Genomic DNA, 24,696 nt, shown 5'->3' with positions numbered 1-24,696 from the left:
TAATCTCCAGGCAACAGGGGATACCATACAACTTCACCACACTAATCCATTTGATGTACTTGCACATCTGGACTTTTAATCATCTAAGGATTATAAAGGAGAAACTCTGCTGTTCAAACTTACACTCAGCAGGAGCCAGGGCAGGTCACTGTCTAGTTAAACACGAATGCTAACTCACTTTAAAACAGCACAATTCTGTTTCATGTGTTACTGTGAAGATATCCCAAATCCAGGGAGCCAACCTAAAAAAGGAAACCCATGATATCAGCTGTGCCTAGACAAAGTCAACCCAATTGTCCCAACACTCCTACTGCTCCCATAACCACAAGATCCTGCAAATCCATTGGCAGGATAGGCACACTGTGATGAAATATTCCATTCATCACTCATCAGTATTTCTCTGCCTGTGACTGTGGTTGGTTTCAGTTTCATTTCCATTGTATTGTACTGTGTGTAGGGCTCTGCCCATACCTGGCTCCTATGTAAGCTGGCCCAGCCTGCAGCACATCCAGTACGGCAGACCTCTGGATGGAAGATACATTCTCCTCTGTGTGTTACCTTCTAAGTCAATAAAAGCCTCGTTTTGTTTTGCTAACATCGAGTCTCGGATTTATTGAGGCACATCAATTTTATTGACTTAATTTTCATCACAATGGATCAACTCTTGAAACCCGAACGTTTGGATTTGGACCAGCATGCTTCGGACGCATCGGCACGCTTCGGACACTGGTTTATGTGTATGGAATTCTTCCTGGACAATTCCGCAGCCGTCAAAGACGCTACGGACGCTGCGAGTATGAAACTCGGAATTCTGCGGAATTGGGTAAGCCACCGGGTTTACCCCCTCATCCAAGACGCCGACACGTACCCGGCCGCCTGCGACATCTTAAAGGCGCATTACCAGCAGCCTACGAATGAGGTGTATGCTAGGCATCTGCTCGCTACTCGCGCACAGCGACCTGGGGAATCGGTGGAGGAGTTCCTAGGCATCCTGAAAACGCTTGGCAAAGACTGCAAGTGCCAAGATGTAAAAGCCGCAGTGTACACTGACGAGCTTGTTCGCGACGCCTTTATCACAGGCCTCAGCTCCACTTACATCCGGCAGAGACTGCTGGAAAAAACGGGATTGGACCTGAAACAGGCTGCGGACACAGCACGATCCCTGGATGTGGCCCAGAGAAACTCGGACGCCTACTCTTCAGCCCGCGCCGTCCACGCCGCCACGTGTGCACCAAGGGCGCCGCCATCTTGGAAGGCATCTTCCCCGCCCGACACCGTTGGGGCCCCACTTTCCCCCCAGAAGCCCTACGACAGCCGCGACGCGTCGGGGACCCAACTGCTACTTCTGCGGGCAGCCGAAGCACACCAGAAACCTGTGCCCGGCGAAAGGCACCACCTGCTTTAAGTGCGGTAAGAAGGGGCACTTTGGGAAGGTGTGCAGAGGGAACCCCGCCGGAAAACCCGCCACCGCCGCGTGTGCGCCGTGGGAGCGGCCATCTTGGACGCCATCTTGCCCGACCTCGTGGGGTCCGCCATCTTGTGAGCAGACAGCGTGGACGCCATCTTGTCTCGATCAGGGCCCTACAGTGGCATCGGTCACAGTGGACCAGACCAGGCCGCACCCGCTATCCAAATCAATGGTGGACATCGAGGTAAACGGGTGCAGGGTTAAATGTTTAATTGACAGTGGAAGCACGGAGAGTTTTATCCACCCTGAACTGGTACAACAACTCTCCCTAAAGGTGGTCCCTACTCGGGGTACCATCTCTATGGCTGATAAAACCCAGACATCGACCATTATGGGTTACTGCACGGTACAATTGTCCGTTAACAGAACTGTATACGATAATTTTAAAGTATTAATCATGAAGAATCTATGTGCGAGCGTGATCTTGGGCCTGGATTTCCAGTGCTACCACCAAAGCATCACACTCAATTACGGTGGGTCCCAGCCGCCCCTCACAGTGTGCGGTCTGGCTACCCTGAAGGTAAAGCCGCCTTCGCTATTCGCGAACCTTACCCCTAACTGCCGGCCAATAGCGACCAAAAGCAGGAGGTACAGCTGGGAGGACAGGCGGTTTAATCGCGACCGAGGTAGACAGGCTCCTGAAAGAGCGCATTATTGAACGCAGCAATAGCCCGTGGCGCGCCCAAGTGGTGGTGGTAAGGGGTAGCGAGAAGAAACGGATGGTGATCGACTATAGCCAAACGATCAACAGGTACACCCAACTAGATGCCTACCCGCTACATCAGAAATGGTGAACCAAATCGCCCAATACCGGGTGTTCTCCACCATCGACCTCAAGTCAGCGTACCACCAGCTCCCTATCAGACCAGAGGACCGCCCGTACACCGCCTTCGAGGCGAACGGACGCCTCTACCAATTCCTCAGAGTCCCCTTTGGGGTGACGAATGGGGTCTCGGTCTTCCAGAGGGAGATGGACCGCATGGTCGATGGCCACCACTTGCAGGCAACCTTCCCCTACCTCGACAACGTCACCATCTGCGGTCACAACCAGCAGGATCACGACTCGAACCTCGAGAGGTTCCTGAAAACCGCACAAAAACTCAACCTCACCTACAACGAGGACAAGTGCGTTTACAACACCACGCGCCTCTGCATACTAGGCAGCGTGGTGGAGAATGGGGAAATCGGACCAGACACCGACCGATTGCGCCCCCTACGGGAGCTGCCCCTGCCCAACACTCCCAAAGCCCTGAAAAGGTGCCTGGGGTTATTTTCTTATTATTCCCAATGGGTCCCCAACTACTCCGACAAAGCCCGCCCCCTCTTGAAAGCATCCTCTTTTCCGCTCTCTGCTGAGGCCCACGCCGCCTTCAAAAGCATTAAGCAGGATATTGAGCGGGCCACGCTACAGGCAGTGGACGAGAACACTCCCTTTCAAGTGGAAAGTGATGCGTCTGACTTTGCCTTGGCGGCCACCCTCAACCAGGCAGGGCGGCCCGTAGCTTTCCTCGAGGACCCTCCAAGGGCCCGAGATCAGACACTCCTCCGTAGAAAAGGAGGCCCAAGCCATCGTGGAGGCAGTGCGCCACTGGCGCCACTACCTAGCCGGCAAACGCTTCACCCTACTTACTGACCAGCGGTCGGTAGCGTTTATGTTCAATAATAAACAGAGGGGGAAGATTAAAAATGATAAGATTCTTAGGTGGCGGATCGAGCTCTCCACCTTCAATTATGACATCATTTACCGGCCAGGGGCCCTTAACGAATCCCCCGACGCCCTCTCACGAGGGATGTGTGCCAGTGCCACCGGGGATCGGCTACAGACCCTCCACAATGACCTCTGCCACCCAGGGGTCACGCGGCTGTTCCACTTCATAAAGTCCCGCAACTTACCCTACTCGATTGAGGAAGTTCGGTCCCTGACCAGGAACTGTCGCACTTGCGCTGAGTGCAAGCCTCGGTTCTACCGCCCAGATAGAGCCCACTTAATCAAAGCTACACGGCCCTTTGAGCGGCTCAGCTTAGATTTCAAGGGCCCCCTCCCGTCCGTCGACCGCAATGTTTACTTCCTGAACATTGTGGACGAATACTCTCGTTTCCCATTCGCCTTCCCCTGCCCAGACATGACCAGCACCACGGTCATTAAATGCCTCAACAGCCTGTTCTGCATGCAGAGCTACATCCATACGGATAGGGGGGCGTCCTTCATGAGTGAAGAGCTACGCTAGTACATGCTGTCCAGGGGGAATCGCCACGAGCCGTACCACCCCCGGGGTAACGGTCAAGTGGAGCGAGAGAACAGGACAGTATGGAAAGCAGTCACTCTAGCTCTAAGGACCAAAGGCCTCCCTATCTCCCGCTGGCAGGAAGTCCTCCCAGATGTGCTCCATTCGATACGGTCGCTATTGTGTACTGCCACTAATGCCACGCCTCACGAGCGAATGTTTGTCTTTCCCCGGAAATCCACCTCAGGCGTATCCATGCCGTCATGGCTCTCCACCCCAGGTCCGGTATTCGTGCGAAGGCATGTGAGGGGCCACAAGACGGACCCTCTCGTGGAGTCAGTGCACCTACTCCACGCCAACCCCCAATACGCGTATGTCCGGCACGCCGACGGAAGGGAGGACACCGTGTCCATAAAAGACGTCGCCCCAGCCGGTAACGACAACAACCACGACAACAGCAGCAACAATGACCACAGCAACTCTTACCCACCCACTACTCTTTCATCACCCCCGGAAGAACATCGACCAACGGTACCCCCACCAACTACCCCTTCAACAACCCTGGCGGCACCCCCGGCAGAGACCCAGGAGGCCACCGGGCACACCCAGCCGACACCCGCGGCACCACAACAGCCACGTCGGTCGCAGAGGACTATCAAACCCCCGAACAGACTAAATCTATAGAAGGGGTGAATGTGATGAAATATTCCATTCATCACTCATCAGTATTTCTCTGCCTGTGACTGTGGTTGGTTTCAGTTTCATTTCCATTGTATTGTACTGTATGTAGGGCTCCGCCCATACCTGGCTCCTATGTAAGCTGGCCCAGCCTGCAGCACATCCAGTACGGCAGACCTCTGGATGGAAGATACATTCTCCTCTGTGTGTTACCTTCTAAGTCAATAAAAGCCTTGTTTTGTTTCGCTAACATCGAGTCTCGGATTTATTGAGGCACATCACGCACCAACGTCAGTGTTCTTGCTCAGGCCAACATCCCCAGCAATCAGCTCCGATGGACGGGTCACATTGTCTGCATGCCCGATACGAGACTCCCAAAACAAGCGCTCAACTCAGAGCTCCGACACGGCAAGAGAGCCCCAGGTGGGCAGAGGAAACGCTTCAAGGACACCCTCAAAGCCTCCTTGAAAAAGTGCAACATCCCCACCGACACCTGGGAATCCCTGGCCCAAGACCACACAAAGTGGAGGAGAAGCATCCAGGAAGGCGCCGAACACCTCTTCGCCGGGAGCAAGCGGAAGCCAAGCGCAAGTCAACCCAAGCACCCCACCCACCCACCCCTTAAACCACCGTCTGCCCCACCTGTGACAGAGACTGTAAGTCCAGCATTGGACTAATCAGTCACCTGCGAGCTCATTCTTAATGTGGAAGCAAGTCATCCTCGGTTCCGAGGGACTGCCTAAGAAGAAGGTGGTGTATAGTGGCAGCCATCCGCTGGGTGGTGGGATGGGAGAACCGAGAGAACTTGGGAAATAAACGCCATGAACTGCATCATCACATTGAATAGCAGCATTATTTGGTAGTAGAATTGCTGTTACCAATGTGAGTTAGAGTAGGGCAAATTTGCCTACACAGCTTTCCATTCTTAAGACAAAGATGCCATTGAATTCCCAATGATCTCACCTTCTGCCAGGCTCCCACTATCGGGACTTGTCAGACTCCCAGCTCCTGATCGCCTTTTCCATTCTTCAATTCTAGCTGCTGTGCCTCACCCACATCAAAGAACTATCACAAGTACCAGCACAATTTAAAAAATTTGCCTCAAGCAATGGTCAATTATTCCCACCAACCATATTAAGATACAAGTACGTTAGCAAAATACTGCAGATGCTGGAAATCTGAAACAACAACAGAAAATGCTGGAAAAACTCAGCAGGCCAGGCAACATCCTGGACAAAGGGTTTCGACATGAAACGTTGACTCTATTTCTCTCTCCACGGATGTTGTCTGACCTGCTGAGTTTTTCCAGCATTTTCTGTTATATTAAGATATACAAGTTCTGCCAGAATATAAGAAATAACAGCAACCGACAACAGAATTAAATTTAGTGTCACTTTGTTCTGATTTTGATCTTTATTTCCTCAGGAAACAAGGAGGCACAAATCTTAAAATTAGAGCTGGGCCATTTAGGAGTGAAATTGGGAAACACTTCCTCCACCCCTACCCCATCCCCACCCCCAAACACACAAAAGGGTAGTGAAAATCTGTGGCGCTCTCCAAAAAGGCTGTGGATACTGGGTCAACTGAAACTTTTGAGATTTATAGGTTTTTGTATCAAGGGATATAAGCAAAGGTGGATAAATGGAACCAAGGTACAGATCAGTCATGATCTAATTGAATGGCGGAGCAGAATGCCCTACACTTGTTGTTATGTTGACTCTACCACTATCCACCCCCCCTTTTTTTTTTTTTTTTTTTAAATTCATTTCTTGGAAAGTCATCCATTTTTCTTCCAATTATTGTGTTCAACAAAAAAGTCATCTACCAGAACATTCCCTTCTAATTGAGCCACTGACATACAAGCAGCAGAAAAAAGGTCAGCAGCTCAAGTTTTTTTAGCCACCACTTCCCCTCACCCACCACGCTAGGGGCCAACCTGCCACACAAACACATTCTCCCACCCCATTTTGCTCCTCCCCCCAACCCCTCCCAAAAAAAAGACAGCATGTGCATTGTATATGAAAACAAAAGTCAAGTCAGTTTAGAGATTCATCCAATGCTCCAGTCTATCCAGAGTCACCAATGTATACAGACCAGGAAGCTCCCAGGTTCTATCCCTGTCTGTGTTGAGATCTCAGTCAAGCAAGCCATCGAGACACAATGGTGAATTTGGAATTGGATGAGGTGAAAAACCTTCCACAACTCTAAAGTAACCAGGACTGCCCTCTACCCACTTAATCCTTTGGAAAATCCGAGGGAAGAACAGTTTGCCGACACATTTTATGCTTTTCCAGGTGCCATCTACCTTTAAATGAATTATGAGGGTACAGTAACATAGCGGCTGTGTTACTGGACTAGTAGTAATCCAGAGGTCTGAACTAATAAGCCAGAGAAGGAAAGTTCAGAGAATGGGAGTTTGAGAATTTTTTTTTTTTTTTTTAAATCTGAAAATATAAGCTGGCATCAGTAAAAGTAAAAACCCAACTGCTTTACTAATGTCTTTTGGGGAAGGAAACCTGCCGTCCTTACCCAGTCTGGCCTATATGTGACGCCAGACCTCACCAACGTAGTTGACTTTTAACTAATCTCTGATCTAGCACACCACTACCAGCGGTTCAACAAAAAGGCCCACTATACATAACCTGCTCAGGGCAACCCATCAGGGATGGGCAAGCAAGAGACGCCAATATCCAGAAAAAAAATACAAAATGTAATACATTCCCGTAGTGACACTACATTGACTTTGCATGCACATCTCAAATCTGTCTCCAGAGGCACGCGAACTCCACAACCACAGTTTAATCCGTCACCGCCGCAGATGCCAAGCTTCTTTTCCGATTTGGTTGAGCCCTTTCATTCCATTCAGAACGACATTCCTTGTACCCAGAAGTTCAAATGCAGATAAAAAGTCAAATGTTTAAACACGTTTCCTTAAAAGTAATTCCTTTTGAAAGCCTGCCATTTGTTGTTGTTTGGAGAAAGTATCTTATTTACAGTGAAAAGCAAAAAGTTATGAGCCTAGTCTAGGGGTCAAATATTTGGCCAAATAGGTCCAAGATCAACTGGTTGGTATCTATAGTCATTAAATGCACTCTTCATTCTGCAAGAGGCACAAATTCTAGATCACACAATTTGATATGCCAAAATTGTGCCAGTCTTTTACACATAATAGACACCATCTGTTAAGGCATCACTTAAGATGCCATCTCTCTTTAACCCAATCCCTAAATAATGCAAGCTACAATTCCACTTCTAAACCACCCATTAGGTTGGAACTTTCAGTTAGCAAAGAGTGAAGCAGGCAGCAGCAACAGACATACAAATATTATTCCCACAAGACCAGATAAATGCACAGTCTACACAAGCTCTGCAATGGTGCAACAAGCTACTTTAAAATACGCAGCACAGCTAGAGCCAAACCAGCACAAGTTTGGGGATTTGGTAACAGAAGACAGCTCCTCCACAAGGTGCTCACGCTGCTCCAACTTCACATCAGCTGCAGTGACGGCCGCAGACGACAGGCAGCAAAAAACCTAAAAATTCCCAGACATTGTATTTAAAAATGTAAAGTTAGTACAAAGGCATAATACTGAAGATGCTGGCCATCTGAAACAAACAGAAAATGCTGGAAATACACAGGTCAGGCAGCTTCTGTGGAGAGAGAAACAGTTAAATGTTTCAGGTCGGTGGTGACCTTTCGACATGTTTTATGTTAGTTTAAAAAGTGGATCACCGAGTTAGCAGGGGTCACATCAGCCTTGCAGTGCCAGTTAGCAAAGCTCTACATGGACATACCGAATTGTATGCCCAGAACCCAACAAAAACTTGCATTTATATAGCTCCTTTAATGTAGTAAAACGGCACGAGGTGAATCACAGGAGCATATTCAGACAAAAATTACAGGAAACTTTGGTTTATCCGGAGGTTGTATGTCCGGAAACCTCGATCTACCGGCAGAAATCAGGAGCCGTTTTGTTGTGTATGTACTTTTAAGGGAATAACTGGTCTCAGACTGCAGTACCCACCCCTGTATAAAAGGCCCTAGCAGGCTTCTGTAGTTTCAGTTTCCAGGTTGTCTCCATTCAGTAAAGACTTGTTATAATCAACTCCTGCAGTCCGTGTCTCAATTATACACGGACATAATACTGGCGACGAGTAAGAAACGAACTTACCTACAACTCGGCAGCACCTCAGACGACGTTGTTGAAGGTCGAAGCCAGAAGCAAGAAAAAAAAAAATCCAAAGAAACTCGAGGAACAGGCGTCGACCGTGGGCAACCGCCCTCCAAATCACCGAATTGAAAAGTGTAGGAGAGACTGTCGAGAGCCAGGCTTGGTTCTCCAGTCTGTGGTTTCCCAGCTAAAAATCGGGCTGGTGGCAGGTAGCAGGTAGTGCACTGATCCTTCCTGGGCTGCGGCGGGCTAGAGCTCAATCGGGTGGCTCTGCAACGGGGCCAGGCAGCGAGTCGGGAAGCAAAGAGAGGGTGGAGCACACAAGGCGCGGCCGGTGCTTCGAATCCGGGCAGCGTTCGGACCTAAGAAGAGGGAGGGAAGTGTCCCAGAGGGTCCGCTCCACGACGGGAACGGTTCTTCAATTAACGGAGCAAATACTGAAGCGCGATAGAAAAATAAAAATACCGGAGAGCGGCGTTGGCAGCAGCGATCGGGGAGGCGCGAAGACCATAGGGCGTCACCATTACAGGATAGTAAAATAAATATAATCGCCAGCAACAGCATTGGCAGCAGCGGCGGGAAAGCACGGGAGGCGCCATCTTAACTAGGCGGGGAAGAAGGAAAAGCGCGGGAGGCGCCATTTTGATCCATCGGGAACGAAGGCAAAGCGCGGGAGGCGCCATCTTAGATTTTTAAGATGCCAAAGACTGGCGATATCACTGCCTTCGATAATGCAATAGAAGACTGGACCACGTATGTGGAAAGAGTCGAGGTATATTGCGAGGCAAACGAAATAGCCGATGAGAAAAAGGCATCGGTATTGCTAAATTTAATGGGCGCAAGAACGTATGGCCTATTGCAGGACCTGATTACTCCAGCCAAACCGAAGGTGAAGAGTTTTAACAAAATTGTTGCTATCCTACAGGAACACCAAAATCCTACACTGCTGCTGATAGCAGAAAGATTTAAATTCCACAGGAGAAATCAGCATAAAAATGAGAGCAATGCTGATTACCTTACGGAACTACGCAAGCTATCAAAGCACTGCCAGTTCGGAGCAGGACTGGCAGATACCTTACGGGACAAATTTGTCTGTGGACTCCTGGGTGAAGGAACCCAGAAGAGGTTACTCTCAGAGAAAGAGCGGACGCTAGATAAGGCTTTCAGCGTGGCAGTATCGTACGAAGCAGCAGCAAGGGGAGCTGCGGAAATACAACAAAAGCCACAGGAATACGGCACCCACGAAATGACACGGGGATTTGCAAAATGTTAGCTGCGGCAGAACAAACCATGACCAGAAGGACTGCTGGTCCAAGGACAAAATATGCAGGCAATGCGGAAAGATGGGACACATTGCATGAGTTTGCAGGTCTGGGAAGAAGACCAATGACAAAAGGCTACTAAGGAACCGTACAGGAAAGTACAAAAGATGACGGACAGTAGTTCCGAAGACCAGATGAGCGATAGTGAATCCGGGAACAAGAGACTAAGCTGTCTCAAACTTCACAACGTAATCGCAAAAGAGGATCACCAAACCATTTGGGTCACCCTCACGATAGCAGGGTCCCAAGTCAAAATGGAATTGGATACAGGATCAGCTCTAACCGTCATGAATCGACGAGACTACGAGCGGCTATTCTCACACATACCCTTGAGAGACATCCATTGTCTTCAGGACGTATACGGGGCAAAAAAGTATACCCCAGAGGAAAAATAAGGGTGCCTGTCGAATACAACGGCAAGAAAATACGGAAATTGTATCTCTACATTCTGCAAGATGGTGGACCACCATTATTGGGACGTGAATGGATCAGAAAGATAAGTTTAGACTGGCACTCCATTCAGGCACTGACGGTGGCTGGTAAAAAGGATGACGACGTCACTCCTGGACGATTGTCAACAATCTTAGCTGACGCCAAAGAGGTATTTCAACAAGAACTGGGCACTCTTAAAGGCGTAACCGCCTCGATAAAAAATAGAGGAGAATGCAATTCCCAAGTTTTTCAAAGCAAGACCGGTACCATATGCAATTCGCCCAGCCGTCGAGGCAGAGCTGGAGAATGCAGGCGTGTTATCCAAGGTAGACTGGAGCGAGTGGGCGACACCCATCGTTCCTGTCATGAAGAAAACGTTAAACAATAAGTCCGAGGAGCCAAGGAAGGTTCGCATCTGTGGGGACTTCAAGGTGACAGTGAACCCAGTCCTTCACACAGTACAATATCCTCTTCCAAAGATAGAAGATATCTTCGCCTCACTATCTGGAGGGAAGTGTTTTACAAAAATTGACCTAGCACAAGCATATTTGCAGATGGAGGTTGAAGAATCCTCTAGGAAGTATCTCACGATAAACACTCACAAAGGTCTTTACCAGTATAATCGACTGGTATTCGGAGTAGCATCAGCTCCGGCAATATGGCAAAGAGCGATGGAACAAGTCCTGCAAGGGATTCCGGGGACTCAGTGTTACTTGGACGACATCCTAGTGACAGGTGAAGATGACAGTGAACACCTTGCCAACCTAGGGCAGGTGCTCACTAGACTACGTGAACATGGGCTACGAGCCAATCGCCCCAAGTGCGAGTTTTTTAAGAAACAGATATCGTATTGTGGCCACGTGATTGATGAAGAGGGGTTACATAAGTCCCCTGACAAAATTGAAGCGGTAGTTAAGGCTCCAGCGCCTGAAAATGTGTCGCAACTGAGGTCATTCCTCGGATTGGTGAATTACTACCATAAGTTTTTGCCGAATTTGTCCACAATTCTGCATCCACTGAACGCCCTACTACGAACGGGAGTAGCATGGAAATGGAGCGATGAATGTAAGCGGGCCTTTCAGAAGAGTAAGGACCTAATCACTTCAAGAGAAGTATTGGCTCACTACAACCCATCACTACCGATAAGACTGGCGTGTGATGAGTCTCCCTACGGTGTTGGGGCGGTACTGTCACATAAATTCCTTGATGGTTCAGAGAAGCCGATAGCTTTTGCGTCACGCTCATTAACTTGAGCCGAGCGTAACTACGCCCAGATTGACAGAGGCCCTCAGCCTGGTGTGGGGGGGGGGGGGGGGCGGGTGAAGAAGTTCAATCACTACCTGCACGGTCAGAAATTTACTCTACTAACTGATCATCAACCTCTCGTCTCCATTTTCAACCCTCAGAAGGGTGTACCGATAATGACGGCACAACGGCTAGAGGTGGTCCCTTTTCCTAGGGGCACACCAATATGACATCGAGTACAAAAGGAACTAAACAGCATGGGAATGCTGATGGATTGTCGCGCCTACTGTTGAAGAAGAACTGGCAGTGGATCCAGTGGAGTTATTCCACTCGACTATAGTCGAATGTCTCCCTGTGACGAATGCAAACATAGAAAAGGAAACACGAAATGACCCGACACTCTCCTGGGTCTATGATTTAACGGTGAAGGGATGGCCAGCACATGGCGAACCACTGCTGCCAGCATTCTCACTGAGAAGAGAACAGCTGTCAGTGTGCAGAGGAACCCTGATGTGTGGATCCAGAGTAGTAATTCCACCCAAATTGAAGGATAGAGTGCTCAATGAGCTTCATGAGGGTCATCTGGGAGGGGTAAAAATGAAGAACTTAGCCAGAGCGTTTGTGTGGTGGCCGGGAATCGATAGAGAAATCGAAGAGATGACCAAGAGCTGTACAGGATGCCAGAAGGTCCAAAACGCCCCACCACAAGCCCCTCTACATCCATGGGAGTGGCCCTCATCTCCATGGCAAAGGGTGCACATTGATTTTGCTGGTCCCTTTATGGGCTCGATGTTTTTAATTGCGGTGGATGCACAAAGTGGCCAGAGGTAATAAAAATGTCCTCAAGCACCACAGAAAAAACTATCACAGTCTTACGAACCATATTCGCCAGGAATGGGCTGCCTGAACAGATTTGCTCTGACAATGGACCACAGTTTGTGTCTGAAGAGTTCCGGAGGTTCTTAAAGAACAATGGTGTTAAGCATTACACATCCGCCCCATATCATCCAGCCACTAATGGATTGGCCGAGAGGTTTGTTCAAACATTCAAGAAGGCTATCAAGGCAATGTGTAATGAAGATATACCCCTACAACACAAGGTGGATAACTTCTTGTTTGCCTACCGGAATGCGACACATGCGGTTACCAACCAAACTCCAGCCATGATGTTCTTCAATCGAAGACTACGATGCCGCTTGGATTTGGTTAAGCCAAACGTCAGAAGAGATGTGGAGAACAGGCAGTTTCAGAATATGAATGAAAGGCCAACCAGGAGTTTTAAGATAGGTCAACCAGTTTTGGCCCGGGACTACCGCACAGAGAAATGGCAGCCAAGAACGATCTGTACACGGCAAGGACCTCTAATGTATACCGTGGATGTTGGAGAAAGCATTCTAAGGCGCCATGCTGACCAGATTCTAGAGTCGCGGGAAAACGTCAACTCCACACCACGATCTGATACACCTGGCGATGAAACCGAAGTACCAATTGCATCTACCGCAGAATCGGTGATATTGGAAGCAAGACGAACCAAACGACGACATTGATCCCGACTCAACCTTGCCAGAAGAACCAGATATCCCAAAGAGGCGTTATCCAGACAGAATCAGGAAGCCGCCTCAAAGACTGAACTTATAATTGCTTAACTTCAACTAATGTATCTAGCAACCGTAATTGTAACTGTAATTAGTTATTTAGTTGTTAAATGTTATGTACTGTTTATCTAAAAAGGGGAGGAATTGTTGTGTATGTACCTTTAAGGGAATAACCGGTCTCAGACTGCAGTACCGGCAGTGACCACCCCTGTATAAAAGGCCCTAGCAGGCTTCTGTAGTTTCAGTTTCCAGGTTGTCTCCATTCAGTAAAGACTTGTTATAATCAACTCCTGCAGTCCGTGTCTCAATTATACATGGACAGAATAGTTTTTTTTCTTCTCGTGGCTTTGTTTTCAACAGTCGGGCTCTGGAAAGTCTCTCTGAAGCTGTTGCTAAGCTATAGAGACGCTTCCAAGGTACGGGCCGACTGTTTACAAGCTGTTGCTAAGCAACCGTGTTTGTTGTCAGATACGGAGATGAAAACCTCTATGCTTCAACATTAACTTTGTATGTCCGGCAGTTTTGATAGATCGGCAACAGCTCGGTCCCGTCGGTGCCGGATATAACAAAGTTTCCTGTAACACCAAGCCAAAGGAGGAGATTTTAGGACAGGTGACCAAAAGCTTGGTCAAGGAGGTAGGTTTTAAGGAGTGTCTTAAAAAGGAGGTAGAGGGGTTTAGGGAGGGAATTCCAGAGCTTAAGGCCTAGATAGCTGAAGGCATGGCCGCCAATGGTGGTGTGAAGGAAATAGGGGGAATGTACAAGAGGCCAGTGTTGGAGGAATGCAGAGTTTGAGGGTTGTAGCCCTGAGAGGTTACAGATATACAAACGTACAAAATTGATGGGCAGGAAAAGCCCAGCTGGTCCATCAAACCTACCCAATAACCTCATGATGGCTGGAGCATCATTTCCACCACACCCCATAAACCACAAACTCCTAGGTTAGGGGGAAGAGAGGTAGGATGAAGCGAGGCCATGGGAGGGATTTGAACACAAGGATGAGAATTTTAAAAACAAAAGGTATTTGTGGACTGGGAGTCAATGTAAGTCAGCGAGCACAGGGTGATGGGTGAACAGGGCTTAGTGTGAGTTAGGAAGCTTTCCCCTGGTGTTTGCATACAGTGTTAACACCGCTTGGGAGAGTTAACAGGTGACTCAGCCTCCTTCCTGTTTCCTAGTACCAGCTCCAGCGATCTATTACTGTATTATTTTTTCCACCCACTCCCCTTCCATCCACAAAAAAAAACCTTATTTGTGAGGCCCATTGCGGCAAGAGCCAAGTATTTATTTCCGAAATTGTTCATAAAAACTCTAATTTATAGTTTTTAACTATACAATAGTTTCCAGGGGGTAGGATAGAGACTTTCAAAACATATTAAGTAAAAATAATAAATTACGAGTAAACAGAAATAATTTAATAACTTGGTTTAGCAGGATCAGTGTCTGGAGTAATTGTGGGGCATGCATGATGTGGTCCTGCCTAGACTCGTGTACCATGCAGGGTAAATCCATACATGAATGAAGTGCGCAACAGTTACATGCCAATAGAGAGTTGCACAGCTCAGGAGTCAACTGGACATCCACCTGAATGTTGCAGAGTGGAGTGTTTTCTGGAGCAGACCTCCCAAAGGGTGCTCACTCCACAGGTTGTACAGAAGTTGGTAAGGGAGACTAGGTGACCATCAGTAGACAGAGTAGGAAGCAACAGAGGAGGGTTGACAAGGGATCTTTGGAATTGGGTTTGTCCAATAGGTATATCCATTTAGGATCCAGATACAGGAAACTCTTTGGTATCCGGCACCGACGGGACCAGGATGGTGCCGGTTGATTAAAAATTCTGGATGACGGAGAGGGTTATCTACCGAGGCTACTTTTAACAAACAGAGTCAGACTCCTGTTATTGAGGTGTTCGGGCTTCTGACAGTGCCAAGAAGCCGAGTAGTGGCAGTTTGGAGAACAACCCACACTGACTAACTCGGCCACCGCGGGAGACTCGGACTCGGCAACATTTCCGGTTATTGAGGTGTTTTCGGAGTATGAATTTTGCCAGTTAATAGAGAATTCCGGATATTTAGGTGCCGTTTAAACGAGAGTTTCCTGTATGTGGTTAAAAAAGAGTGACACTGAGCGACTACAAGGCACTGGGGAGAGAGTGGTTACCGGTAGGGGAAAACAGTACAGATAGTAAGAATAGGCAGGTGATATTGTGGGGGATTGATAGTTTCTTTTGTAGATATGATCCAGGACCCTGAGTGGTATGTTGTTTCCCAAGTGCCAGGGCTTGGGACATCATGGAGCGAATAAAAGAGGTGCTGGAATCAGAGGGCAAGCAGCGAGAGGTCTTGATTCATGTGGGAACCAATGACAGACAAGAGCAGGTTTGCGGTTCTGCAAATGGACTTCAAGGAGCTAAATTTTAGATAAAGAATCAAAATCTCCAGGGTAGTAAAGACCAGTAGGACATATGGGGACAGTTATCTAGATAAGAAGTCTGTACGAATAAGTGAAGCACAATAAATCAGCTTAAAAGGGTATGATGCAATAGCCACGACAGAGGCCGGGCTACAAACTGGGTGTTATTGGGAGCTAAATATTCCATGCCATAGGATTGTTTAGAAAAGGAAGGGAAATTAAGAAAGGAGGAGTAGAATTATTGATAAAAGACACAATTACCGCAGTAGAAATCCGATGAGATTTCAGCAAGGGTGACTGGGCAGTGGAAACACCATGGGTAGAATTAAGTAACAAAGGATGCAAGGCTCTGGTAGTTGTCCACAGACCTCCCGATAGTAATGATGTAGTGGAGACAGGTGAGGTGTATAAATACAGAGATCAGTGATACATGTACAACAGCATCGCCAACTTGCATTTATATAGTCCCAAGAGGCTTTACAGGAGCGTTATCAGACAAATTCATTGGCAGGATAGGCACACCAACATCAGTGTTCTCGCTCAGGCCAGTGCTCTCGCTCAGGCCAACATCCCCAGCATCGAAGCTCTGACCACGCTCGATCAGCTCCGATGGACGGGCCACATCGTCCGCATGCCCGATACGAGACTCCCAAAACAAACGCCCTGCTCGGAGCTCCAATACGGCAAGAGAGCCCCAGGCGGGCAGAGGAAACGCTTCAAGGACAGCCTCAAAGCCTCCTTGAAAAGTGCAACATCCCTTCTGACACCTGGGAATCCCTGGCCCAAGACCGCACAAAGTGGAGAAGCATCCGGGAAGGTGCCGAACACCTCGAGTCTCTTCGCCGGGAGCAAGCGGAAGCCAAACGCAAACAGCGGAAGGAGCACACGTCAACCCAAGCACCCCACCCACCCGTCCCTTCAACCATGTCTGCCCCACCTGTGACAGAGACTGTAGGTCCCGCATTGGACTCAGTCACCTAAGAACTCATTTTAAATGTGGAAGCAAGTCATCCTCGGTTGTGAGGGACTGCCTAAGAAGAAGAATCAGACAAAGTGTGAGTTACAGAAGGCGATATTAGGGCAGATAACCAAAAGCTTGTACAGCAGAAACAAAGTGGTTATAATGAGAGAATTTAAATTTTCAGAGTGGGAGAAGCAGAACAGCTCAAATAGTAAAGACAATGAATTTCAAGAATGTGTTCAGGCAGTATTCTGGAACAGTATGTTTTAGAACTGACAAAGAAACAGGCCATACTGGATTTTGTGATGAATATCTGACAGTCAAGAAGCACCCAGCAAATAGTGACCATAATATGATTATATTGGATTTGAGAACGAGAAGTGAGAGTTACAAACCAAGGATTTTTAATTTGCGTATGGCAAACTTCGAAGGGATGAGAGATGAACTGACTGCAGTAAAATGGGCTGAGAGGTTAATGGGATCAAGGGATATGGGGAGAAGGCAGGGACAGGGTACTGAGTTTGGATGATCAGCCATGATCGCATTGAATGACGGAGCAGGCTCGAGGGGCCGAATGGCCTACTCCTATCTTCTATGTTTCTATGGTAAATGTACAAACAAACCAGTGGGAAGTATTCAAAGTACTTGATCACAACTAGGGTTGCAAAGGGGTGGAAAGTTTCCGGTAAATTTCCGGAAATTTTCCACGGGAAGTTTAGCTTGGGAATTTTGCCCAAAAAAGCACATGCTAGCATAATATTGTTTTTTTTTGTATTTCTTTCTTTTTTCTCCCCCCCACAGGTCCTCTCTTAAAATTACTAACAGAGATGGAATCTTAATTATTAAGGAATTTCTTAATCAATATATGTTTATCTTCTTACTTGGCTTGTTTTAACGATTACAAGTTTTGTGTGTGACTGTGAACAAATGTGTCCTGATTGGTTGGATGAGTGATTAGCTCCCTCTATTTGTAATATTTGCATATCAAATTGTGATTGGCCTGCAGGCATCTGTAAGACTGCTATAGTTTTTTTAAGATCCAGGTTAGGGGGCCTGAGGGAAGTCATTTTGTTTTCTGCTGACGTTGTGATGATGCAGTAAGTAAATCAGACTTTATACCAAATAAACCAGTTACTTGTTGAACTCTGTTGTCCTTCAATTTAAAATATACAAAATAATACACTATTGGTGATGTAGCGTCGTGTGTGTACAGGTCATGCTTCCATCACATGGAGCATCAGCAAAAATGTACTCACCCTGTTGCAATCGTGCTGATCGACCGCAGTTCGACACAGAGATGAATGCCCTTTATTTCTCTGCATAGAACAATGCCACGTTTACCGTCGGATGTGTGGAAGCATTTTACCCCAGGCATTAAAGATGGAAAGACTGTGTACATGTGCAAACACTGTACAAAGCCATATGTAAAGAATGCCACAAAGATACAGCAGCATTTATCCAAATGCAACAACTTCACTCAAAGCTCACAGCAGTCAGCCCAGAGTTCCTCTGCTTCCATTCAAGAAGATGATGGTTCTCATTCAGCATCAGGCTCCTTATCATCAGCAACTCCTGGCCCACTTGTAAGGTTCTTTGATACAATGGATAACCATAGCCAGAAGAATGCAGATGAGTGCCTTGCTCGAGCTGTATATGCAACAGGCTCACCCCTCATGCTCACAGCCAATGTGTACTGGAAGAGATTTTTCAATGTTATTCGCCCTGCATACTGTCCTCCCACCAGACATGCTTTGTCTACTTATTTGCTGGAGGCTGAGTATAACAGGGTCCAAGGAAAGCTCAAAGAAACGATAGCGATGGCAGACTGTGTTGCAGTTATCTCAGATGGGTGGTCAAATGTACGAGGGGAGGGCATCATAAACTACATCGTCTCCACTCCTCTCCTAGTGTTCTTCAAGAGCACAGACACGAAGGACAACAGACACACACGCACATACATTGCTGATGAGCTGAAAGCAGTCATCAACGATCTTGGATCACAAAAGGTCTTTGTAGTAGTTACTGACAATGCTGTGAATATGAAGGCTGCTTGGGCTCAAGTGGAGGAGGCCTACCCTCATATTACGTCTATTGGGTGCGCAGCTCATGGGCTTAACCTGCTCCTCAAGGACATCATGGGTTTGAGAACCATGGAAGCACTGTACAAGAGAGCCAAGCAAGTTGTTAAGTATGTCAGGGGAAAACAGGTAGTTGCAGCAACCTACAACTCCAAGCAAAATGACGAAGAACAAGAACACCACACTGAAGCTGCCAAACAACACTAGATGGGGTGGTGTTGTCATAATGTACAACAGCCTTCTGGAGGGTAAGGAGTCGCTGCAAGAAATGGCAATATCCCAGTCTGGGGATATGGAAACCACCATCAAGAAAATACTGCTGGATGATGTGTTTTGGGAGAGAGTGGTTAGCAGCCTTAAACTACTCTCACCAGTAGCATCTGCAATTGCTCAGATTGAAGGAGATGACGCTGTCTTGTCAGGTGTTCTCAGGCTTTTTACTGATTTAAAAGAACAAATCAGCATTGCCCTACCCACATCCCTGCTGCTCAAAGCAGAGAAGGCAATTGTTCAATTCATACAGACGCGTCAAGAATTTTGTGTCAAGCCGATTCATGCTGCAGCATATATGCTGGACCCAAAGCATGTTGGAAGACCAATACTTTCTGGAGAACAGATCAACAGCGCTTACAGGTGTGATTTCTACCCTCTCACACCATCTCAATCTGGATGTGGGCAAAGTTCTGGGAAGTCTGGCAAAGTTCTCTACCAAGCAAGGTCTTTGGAATGGGGATGGGATATGGGAATCATGCAAGCATATCAGTGCACATACCTGGTGGAAGGGACTTTGTGCATCTGAGGCCCTGTCACCTATTGCATCGGTGATACTCCAAATCCCACCTTCATCAGCGGCCTCTGAACGAAACTGGTCACTTTTTGGGAATACGCATACAAAGGTCTTTTTTGTGGGGGTTCAATAAAGTTCAAAATTATAACCTAAATAAAAAGTTTTGAAAGCCTGTTTTTATTTGTATGGAACAGTATGTCTATTTTGACAACAAAGATAATATAAGGGTCAGGGACAAAAACCATCAGTGTGCAAAAAAACTCAAAATTCCCAAAAATTCCCATGGAAAGTTTCCTCTTAAAAATTCCCAGAATTTTGCAACCCTAATCACAACTAATCTGATTTTGAAAGATCAGCCAGATGGAATGCTACCACAACTCAAGCTACAGAACTACAAATCAGCATAAAAAACACCAGCAAGTCTTCACAGTACACTCAGTCCAGAGAACTCCAAATGACAACTGCAGTCTACATTAAGTTTGGGTTGAGTTCTCATTGATGCCATCTCAGGTGCAGGTAGAAGGTCTTAAAGGTGACCATGCAAATCAAAGCAGGTGCCCAGTGAGCAGGTACCAGCACGATCCCATGGCCTCAACACTCATCATTCTAGCAAAACTTTGGTCTTCTGAATCGGGGACTATATTTCCCGAGAATGTCACACTTCGTCACAATACGGGATAGGGGGTCGGTATACAGCAAGTTAGGAGCAACACAGGATTTAAGGTGGGGGTTGGTGCCGGGCCTGTGTCACTGTACTCACTCTTCTGTCCCTTGACTGGGCTCCAACTCTTCCTGGGTCCGCCACCACCCCCAATCCACGACGGTGTGACAGCCGCCGGGCCCGCTCCCTCTAGAGCTGGAGGAAACCCCCCCCCAGCCCGGCTCAGTGTAACCGGTACTAGTTCTCTGTGGGAGTCAGGGCTGGGAGTGGGTGGTAAGAGACGGTTTAGGGTTTGGGGGGAGCGGGGGGGGGAGAGCTGTGACTGAATGTGTCAAACTCGAGAGTGCTTCGTGCAATGGGCGCCAACCGAGTTGTCCGCATTTCACCCAGTGCCTGGTCTGCTGGAGATTCAACCCGCGGAGAGAATCTCCGCGCCGGGGGTGGGGGGCGCGACTGGTCAGTACCCTGTCGCGAGCTGGCACACAGGGTTCTACAACAGTGGCCCCGAGATTCCATTTCTGTCGCGAGTTTCCACACAGGGTTCTACAACAGTGGCCCGAGATTCCATTCCTGTCGCGAGCTTCCACACAGGGTTCACCGGCCCGTGTCGCGTGGTTCCATTTATGTCGCGAGATTCCATTATGGCGAGATTCCATTATGGATTCTACAGCTGTGTTCCGAGTTCCCACTGCCGGGTTCCGCAGCACACACCACACACATACACGCAGGTGAATACTCTCGCTAATCTACCATCACCACCCACCATGTGGCTACCGCGGCGCGACACACACACCAACCCCGTGCCTTAAAACGGAGGCGTGGAGGAAGCAAAAGGGACACTCGGCCAAACAGGGACCCGAGCCTCACTGTGCACAGAAAATGGAGCAGAAAAGGTGAGGGGAATCGCGGGCGGGGGGCAGAGAGGAGGGAGGCAGCGGGCCTGACACCGGGATGCCGCCGCCATGAAGGGAATCCCTAAATCCGGGCGAATTTAACAAGAGCAACAGGCAGGGGGTAAAAAAACATAAGTTTCATTAAACAAACTTCAGGGTGCTGGGGCCTCAGTCACTCACCAGGATGTGCCGCTCCGGTCACTCTTTATCAGTCAGAAGCCGGCGCCGAGCGAGGGTTCCTCCGTCAGAAACGTGTCGGTTCCCTGGCCCGCGACGGAAGGCTGACTGGGGGACTGTTGCTTTTGGCAAATTCGCACTCACGATACCGGACTCCGAGAGGGTCTAAACCGCCATGTTAACCCGAGTGCGAGCAGAGGGAGCGGCTCTGTCTCTCTTTATACCAGCGAGAGGGAGAGCGAGGAGGCGGAGCGGCCACTGGGTCCCCTGTGGTTGGAAACGAGGGAGACACCGGGTCACACACTGCTTATTACTGAGAGAAAGGGAAACCAAATACCTCCCACACACGCATTACACGCCGAACTGAACCAACTACCTGGACTATAAACGCCAGTGGTACCATAAATGCCAGCACCACCTGTGACATAAACACCAGCACTGCCTCTACCACCAGCACCATCTGTGCCATAAACACCAGCACTGCCTCTACCACCAACACCACCTGTGACATAAACACCAGCACTGCCTCTACCACCAACACCACCTGTGCCATAAACACCAGCACTGCCTCTACCACCAACACCACCTGTACCATAAACACCAGCACTGCCTCTACCACCATCACCAGCCATACTATTAACACCAGCGCCACCTGTACCACAAACACCAGCCAAACCATTAACATTAGCACTCGCGCCACCCGTAACGCAAACACCAGCTCCAACAGTGCCTTGGGACATTTTACTACTTTAAAGGTGCTATATAAATGCAAGTTGTACCATAAACACCAGCTCCAACCATACTACAAACACTACCACCACCCATACCATAAACAGCTGCTCCAACTATACCATAACCAGCCCCAGCTCCAACCATACCATAAACATCAGCACCACCCATACTACAAACTTCAGCACCAGCCATACCATGAAGGCCAGCACCAGCTCCGACCTTATCCATAAGCACCAGCTCCAAATATATCAGAAACAGCAGTACCCATTCAAACCACACCATGAACATCAGGACCAGCTCCAACTATACCATAATAAAACAGTAACCACTCAAAACCATACTATTAGCACCATACTATACCATAAACACCAACAGCAGCTCCAACCATACCATCCAGAACCATCAGTTCACAATTGATAAACTGAACTAGGTGACCTGGGCACTGCAGACCAGTAGATGGATGTAGGAAGCTTATAGGTCTTGGCAGGAAAAAAATAAACCATCTTGAAGTGGAATGTAGGCTCCTTTCATGCAGAATTTCACCCATAGTCATGGTTGGGAAGCATGGCATTACCATGGCTTTTCAGTGCTTACTAAATGCAGCAAAAAAACCTACAGATTCTGGAAGAACAGAAACCATTCAGCAGGTCAGTCAGTATCTGTTGAGAGAACAGACCAGTTAACGTTACAGGTATAGACCCTTGGTGAAGGGTCTGCATCTGAAGCATTATCTATTCTCTCCATAAGTGCTTCTTGATGTACTCTGGTCTCTCCTGATGTCTTGCACTTATTGACCATTCCCCCATGTGTATCAAAGTTCAAACTTCAGTCACAAACAGAACCTATGGGCCCAGAAAAGGCCATTTAACCGGTTCCCTTCCACAAACCATGGTCAATACTTTGCCCTTTTCATGGAGTCCACCCAATTTAATTAGCCTCCTGAGAAAGTGAATAAATATAGGTAACAGTTCTAAGAAGATAAAGCTGTGAAATTTCTCTCTGACTACATAAAATTACACAGAATTTGCTAAACAGTGATGGTAACAGTCCATTCGGTACAACCAGTCTGTGTTGGTATCTATTCCCCACATGAGCAGTAGTCCTAATCCCATAGCTTGCTCTTTTCCCATATCCCTTTATTCCTCATTCCTTAAATCATCTATCTAACCAATTCTTAGGTATTGACCTGGTCTCTGCTTCAATCACTAACTCTGGTAGGGCATTCCACAGCCTCACAACCCTCTGTGTAAAAAATCTTTCTCCTGCTCTTGGTCCTAAATCTATGAATCTGAAATCTATGTCCCCTTGTTCTAGACACTTCAAGCACTGGGAATATCCGTATCTATCTACTCTGTCCCACCTCTTCATAATCTTAAACATTTCTGGAAAAACATCTCGTAATCTCCTCTGTTCTAACAAAAACAGACCCAATGTTTCATGTCAGTCTAACCTTGCAGTCTGCATTATTCAACTCTGTTTCCATTCACAGATGGCATTTCTGTGGTCCCAACAACACAAGAACTATCCTGTTCCACTGAGTATTTGACCATCTGTGTCTGTACTTAGATTTATAATCTTCAATCTTCTAAAGAGATTCTCCCCATAATCTTTGCATTTAAATACATTTTTAAATCACCTATCCCTTCATTACACTGCATTGTGTAACTAGAAAAGTAGCTAATCCACATCGTTAAAAGGACTTGGATTCAGCATTGTCTACAGTATTGCTTTACATCTACATCACTGATACACTCAGTCTTTTCTTGCTAGTATTTCCCTCCCAATGGCAGTCAACGTTGAACCTCACATCCCCGCTCACTTCTCTCCCTATGAGTGCAATTAGTAGGAAAAAAAAAATCACACAAACCGTTAATGATTCTCCAGACCTATACACCCATAATTCTGATCAAGGAAATAATGGAGTTCCCAATTAGACATCTTTAACCTAAAAGCCCATCACAGAAAATTCCTAAGACTAATTTTCTATCCCCATCCCCTTGCCTGAGAACAAGGTGTGCGGACCACACCCAAAAACTGCTTCTCCCCTGAGCTGAGCAGAATGTACTCATAGTTTGCATTGGCAGGAGCTTCCAACCAGAAGTGAGGGGGGGGGGAGAGGGGGTGGCGGTGGGAGTTGGAGGGGATGGGGAAAAAATCTATTGCTTTTACAAGACCAAGCCAACTGCATTAGCAGTAATGGCCGCCAGCTTCAGAGTATTCTGGCAGCTGTCCAAAAACAGCTCCAAAGATCCTGAGTCGTTGTATCTGACAAAAAAAAGTTCTTACGTGCTCGCTACCTACACTTCCTCAGATCCGCCAATCAGAAAAGGCTTTGGCACAAGCTCAAAGGTCCAATTGCTGTTCGTGCTGCTCCATTTGCCAAACAGAGACCTAGGAAAATGAGGTGGAAGGTGTGGTGACATCACTCACGCCTCATTACCGTTTCAATTAATTCTAGTGTCAACCCTGGCTTACTGGTAGCACTCTCGCCTCTGAGTCAGAAGGTTGTGGGTTCAAGCCCTACTCCAGAGACATGAGCATGTAATGTAGACTGACACTTCAGTGCAGTACTGAGGGAATGTTGGAGGTGCCGTCTTTCGGGTAAGGTGTTAAACCAAGGCCCCCATCTGCCCTCTCAAGTGGACGTAAAAGATCCCACAGGACTATTCGAAGAGTTCTCCTGGTGTCCTTGTCAATAGTTATCCCTCAACCAATATCACCAAAACAGATTAATTGTTCATTTATCTCATTGCTGTTTGTGGGACCTCTCTGTATGCAAATTAGCTGCCATGTTTGCCTACATTACAACAGTGACTACGCTTCAAAAGTACTGCATTGGCTGTAAAGTGCTTTGGGTC

The 24,696-nt window shown here is 47.6% G+C and overlaps 1 protein-coding gene across 1 annotated transcript in view; it reads right to left on the bottom strand.

Moving 5' to 3' along the window:
- Positions 1-21,369, bottom strand: part of LOC147124174 (sodium-dependent phosphate transporter 2-like) — a 166,059-nt gene extending 144,690 nt beyond the window's left edge. Inside the window, exon 1 of the mRNA XM_085983353.1 lies at positions 21,110-21,369. The gene's annotated coding sequence lies outside the window, so the exon portion shown is untranslated. The remainder of the gene's footprint in view (positions 1-21,109) is intronic.
- Between the last annotated feature and the right edge of the window lie 3,327 nt (positions 21,370-24,696).

This window comes from Somniosus microcephalus, chromosome 1 (genome assembly GCF_052327205.1).
Source record: "Somniosus microcephalus isolate GS21.2 chromosome 1, FLI_Smic_1.0, whole genome shotgun sequence".
Classification (NCBI taxonomy): Eukaryota; Metazoa; Chordata; class Chondrichthyes; order Squaliformes; family Somniosidae; genus Somniosus; species Somniosus microcephalus.
This window is presented reverse-complemented; position numbering and strand designations above follow the sequence as displayed.